This window comes from Rattus norvegicus, chromosome 19, assembly GCF_036323735.1.
Source record: "Rattus norvegicus strain BN/NHsdMcwi chromosome 19, GRCr8, whole genome shotgun sequence".
NCBI classification, from domain to species: Eukaryota; Metazoa; Chordata; class Mammalia; order Rodentia; family Muridae; genus Rattus; species Rattus norvegicus.
This window is the reverse complement of record NC_086037.1, coordinates 19,731,270-19,736,732: the sequence shown is the minus strand read 5'-3', so window position 1 is coordinate 19,736,732 and position 5,463 is coordinate 19,731,270.

Below are 5,463 nucleotides of genomic sequence, written 5' to 3'. Positions count from 1 at the left end.
CAAGCTACGCAAGCATAACTCCATCCAAACTCCCTCTCAATATCCCGTGTCCTCCGTGGGCCTGGCCTCAGCGTGTGTCCTGTGTCAGCACATGTGTCTGTCTCAGCTGACATCACTCTGTCCATCAGCACGAGTCCAAGGAAACAGTGAGAAACTACACAGCCCACCAGAAGGGTTTTTGCTGTGGTTTTATGAAGTCCCAACAAATGCAGCTCAACTACAGAATGCAAGGCAGACCAATGCATGTGTGTTCTTAGTGCAGAACCCTTCATCACGTGTCCTTTCACATGTGTGCTTTAGCAGAACATCCTTTTACCTGTGTCTGCCTCAGTGAAACGTTCCTTCACACATCTGCCTTAGCCTTTCACCTGTGTCCACTTCAGAGAACCACTCCTTCAGGTGTAGAATTTCTCTAGATTAGCAAACCGCATACAGAACATTCAGAACAAAACAAGGTGTGTGGTCAGCATGTCCTTGAGCCAAGTCCCTTCTCCTCGTCAGTGACAGCAGGCGTGTTACAGCAACAATATGAAATGGCTGGCAGGCATGGAACAAAATGGCAAAGGTATTCTGGGGGATGTCACACCTATCCAGCCAGCAGCTCAACTGAATTTTTAAGTTTTGATGGTACAAGTGAATATACTTGACCTTCAAACGCTGAGAGAGCCCATCATAATATGAACTATATAATCTGGGCCAAGACCGCCTCTAGGGCAAAGGCCCTCAGCCTGGGGGTCGTGACCCACACAGGGTCTCCTATCAAATAGTTTACACTACAATAAAGATTCATTACAGTAGCAAATTTACAGTTGTGAAGTAGCGACAAAATAATTTGTAGTTGGGGTCACCACAGCTTGAGGAACTGTTCTAAAGGGTTGAGGCCATAGGAAGGTTGAGAAACACTGCTCTAGGAATTTATGTTTTCTTTCTCTTTCATATTTTTCAGACAGAATCTCAAACTGTAGCTGAGATTGGCTTGGCTTGGAACACGTGTGTAGTTCATGCTGGCATCAGACTTATGGCAATTCTCCTGCTTCAGCCTCCTACTCAGGAGCCTACCAGGGTGAGATCACAACCACGGGTAATGGGATTGCTGTTCTTGGTTGTCAACTTGAGTGTACCTGGAATTAACTAATGCCAAATGGCTTGACGCCCTATGAGGGGGATCTCTCTCTCTCTCTCTCTCTCTCTCTCTCTCTCTCTCTCTCTCTCCCCCCTCTCTCTCTCTCTCTCCTTCCTTCTTTCTGTTTTCCTCTCTTCAACCCCCTCCTCTTGGTCCTCCTCCTCTTCTTTGGTTTTTTTGAGACAGGGTTTCCCTGTGTAGCTCTGGCTGTCCTAGAATTCATATTGTAGACCAGGCTGGCCTTGAACTCAGAGATCCACCTGCCTCTACCTCCTGGATGCTGAGGCTAAAGGCATTAGCACCATTGGATTTTTTTTTCTTAATTAAATTTTCTGAAGCAAGAAGACCTACTTGTAATCCAAATCTTGGAGATCAGAAGATAAATCTTTAATTCAGATCTTTTGAGATGGAAAGGCCCACCTCTAATCTGGACCACACCTTCTTTTTCTTTTTATTTTTTTTCATCTTTATTAACTTGAGTATTTCTTATTTACATTTCGATTGTTATTCCCCTTCCCGATTTCCAGGCCAACATCCCTCAACCCTTTCCCCTCCCCTTCTATTTGGGTGATCCCCTCCTCATCCTTCCCCGATAAGCGCCCTCCCCCCAACAATCATGATCACTGGGGGTTCAGTCTTGGTAGCACCAAGGGTTTCCCTTTCCGCTGGTGTTCTTACTAGGCTATTCATTGCTACGTATGCAGTTGGAGTCCACCGTCAGTCCATGTATACTCTTTGGGTAGTGGCTTAGTCCCTGGAAGCTCTGGTTGGTTGGAATTCTTGTTCATATGGGGTCTCAACCCCCTTCAAGCTCTTCCAGTCCTTTCTCTGATTACATCAACGGGGGCCCAGTTCTCAGTTCAGTGGTTTAATGATGGCATTCGGCTACGTATTTGCTGTATTCTGGCTGTGTCTCTCAGGAGAGATCTACATCCAGTTCCTGTCGGCTTGCACTTCTTTGCTTCATCCATCTTACCTAATATCTGTATAGGTATGGGCCACATGTGGGGCAGGCTCTGAATGGGTGTTCCTTCTGCCTCTGTTCTAAACTTTGCCTCCCTATTCCCTGCCAAGGGTATTCTTGTTCCCCTTTTAAAGAAGGAGTGAAGCATCTGCATTTTGGTCATCCTTATTGATTTTCATGTGTTCTGTGCACCTAGGGTAATTCGAGCATTTGGGCTAATATCCACTTATCAATGAGTGCATACCATGTGTGTTTTCCTGTGATTGGGTTACTTCACACAGGATGATATTTTCTAGTTCCATCCATTTGCCTATGAATTTCATAAAGTCATTGTTTTTGATAGCTGATTAATATACATTGTGTAGACGTACCACATTTTCTGTATCCATTCCTCTCTTTAAGGGCATCTGGGTTCTTTCCAGCTTCTGGCTATTATAAATAAGGCTGCTATGAACATAGTGGAGCATGTGTCTTTGTTATATGTTGGGGCATATTTTGGGTATATGCCCAAGAGAGGTATAGCTGGATCCTCAGGTAGTTCAATGTCCAATTTTCTGAGGAATCTCCAGACTGATTTCCAGAATGGTTGTACCAGTCTGCAATCCCACCAACAATGGAGGAGTGTTCCTCTTTCTCTACATCCTCTCCAGCATTTGCTGTCACCTGAGTTTTTGATCTTAGCCATTCTGACTGGTGTGAGGTGAAATCTAAGGGTTGTTTTGATTTGCATTTCCCTTGTGACTAAAGATGTTGAGCATTTCTTTTGGTGTTTCTCAGCCATTCGGCATTCCTCAGCTGTGAATTCTTTGTTTAGCTCTGAGCCCCATTTTTTAAATAGGGTTATTTGTCTCCCTGCGGTCTAACTTCTTGAGTTCTGTGTATATTTTGGATATAAGCCCTCTATCTGTTGTAGGATTGATAAAGATCTTTACCCAATCCGTTGGTTGTTGTTTAGACCACACCTTCTGCTGGCAGCTCATATCAAGGACATGGAAGAAGGAAGTTTGCTTTATTAATTTGCCTACTTCTTCAGGATTCCTGCATGTACTGAAGAGCAGCTGAAATATCCAGCCTTATGGACAAAACCGTTGGGGTCCAGGAGTTGCCCCATAAACCACACAAACTCTGACCTCACTTAGAGAGGGATGGTTTTTTGAATGCCCACCCTAAGACTGATCATCAGAGACGTAGCTGAGAATTTGTCAGGCTAGGACCCTGGACATTTTTCTATGTCAGTTTATAAAGCCTAAAACTGTGAGCTCATAGGCAGGTGCTGGAAGGGCTGTCTGTTTGTCAGCCCTGACTCAAGCCATTTTAGACAACAAAGGTTCATACTGACTTTTTATCTGTTTAAAGATTTATTTATTTATATATAAGTACACTGTAGCTGTCTGCAGACACACCAGAAGAGGGCATCAGGTCTCATTACAGATGGTTGTGAGCCACCACGTGGTTGCTGGGATTTGAACTCAGGACCTCTGGAAGAGCAGTCAGTGCTCTTAACCATGGAGCCATCTCTGCAGCCCTCATATTGACCTTTAATTTTTTGGTCCTACATGAAGCTTATAATTATGAAATTTAAGATTAAGAAACCTGACAACATAAAGTATTTCCTTCCAGTATTTCGGGAATGGGTGGGTGGGGGAGCACCCTCGAGGAGGCTGGGGAAGGGGGTGGAATGCAGGGTTATTGTAGGGGAAACTGGAAAGTGGTTAACATTTGAAATCCAAATAAACAAAATAACCGATAAAAAAAAAAAACATACACAAGTTATGTGATCATTCCTGACCCTGCTGTGTTAAATTATTTTCAGACAACAATGATATGTGACATATTACAGCAAGAATATGAAGTATCTAGCCGGCATGGAACAAAATGGCTACAGCTATGCTAGGGGGATTGGCTTCAACAGGGGTAACTACTGCGTTTTAGACCTTCCATTCCTTGTTGAATTAGCTGTACCACAGCCTATAAGCCATTCTAATAAATTTTCTTTCTCTATATACAGAATCATTCTAGGAGGGATGATTGGTTATGCATTGTTAAATGCAATGCTGATCACGAAACCCCATCACTTCCACAGCAATATGCAAGTGTATGTAAGTTACTGAACAATTGAACAGAAATTAAAATTTACTGCATTTATTGCGTGTGTCAGCAGGCATAGGGAACACCTGGCTGCTTACATCTCTTGGTCTCTATAGAGTAGAGGGAGAACTGAAACCCACTGAGGAGGTCTCTTAAGCGAAGACCAAACTCCTTGCAGTGACACTGGATTCCAGGCTTGTTGTCCTCTTTAGGCCTCACTGTGGTCTATGTACACTCTATGCATTCTCCGCATGCAGGTTCACATGGACTGAATTCAGAAAGGTGGGGTTGGCAGAAAGATGCATGGTTAAATAGCCCACCAGGTTCACATTGTATCAGCTTGATTTAATCTAAGGACAAAGAAGTGGAGTTTCTCTGATGGCTTTCTTCTAAACCCTTGAAAGGATCACTGGGGTTTGACCTCAGTACTTCATACTTCTTGCTGGGTCAGCAAAACTCAAGGAAGCTTGAGATTGCCATAGGCACAGTATTATGCTGGATATACTGAGTAGATGATACTAAGATGTTCAGATGGTCATACCCATTTGCATGAGTTCTTAATGTGCACCTAAGGAAAGAGAGATCAAGGTCTTCAGAATAGGAAGATCATTTCCAGTTCTTTTCTACAATTCCAGTCTGAAAGACTGGTAGGGAGAGAATGGTAGATAATCAAGAATTCATAGATGATGCTTTGAAGGAAGTGTGGGTTTCTGTGCTGGTTTAGACAGGGTCTCAAGTATCCCATGTTGCCCTCTTCCTAGCTGGCCAGGTTCACTTTGAGCTCAGATAAACCTGCTTCTACTTTCCAGTAGACAGTCTTACAAGAGGGGCCTCCAGGGACTGTGAGGACAGCATTAGCCTTTGACAGTTGAGGTGTGTAACCCACAACTATAGTTTTAGCCACTTTGTTCCATGTCTACCAGCTATTTCAGATTGTTGCTGTCTATGGCTGACAATCACGGACACAGAAAAATAACCTGATAGAGAGCAAGGACATGGTGATCACATCCTTTCCTGTTCTGTATGTTCTGGATGAGGCTTGTTAAAATTCCAATATTGCAGAAAGCTTTATATAGGACCCATCACATTAAGCATCACTGTGCACTGTTCTATCTAAAATGGCCTAATCAGAACTGACCACCAGATCACACTTCCTGCAATCCTCATGAGAAGCTTGAGCTTTTTGTTTTGACTTTTTCTTTCTTTCTTATTTTTTGCTGTATAAGTTGAGAGGAAGATATTTGGGGCCATGGATCTGCCCCCAAAATCTGGGGTATGGATCTGATCA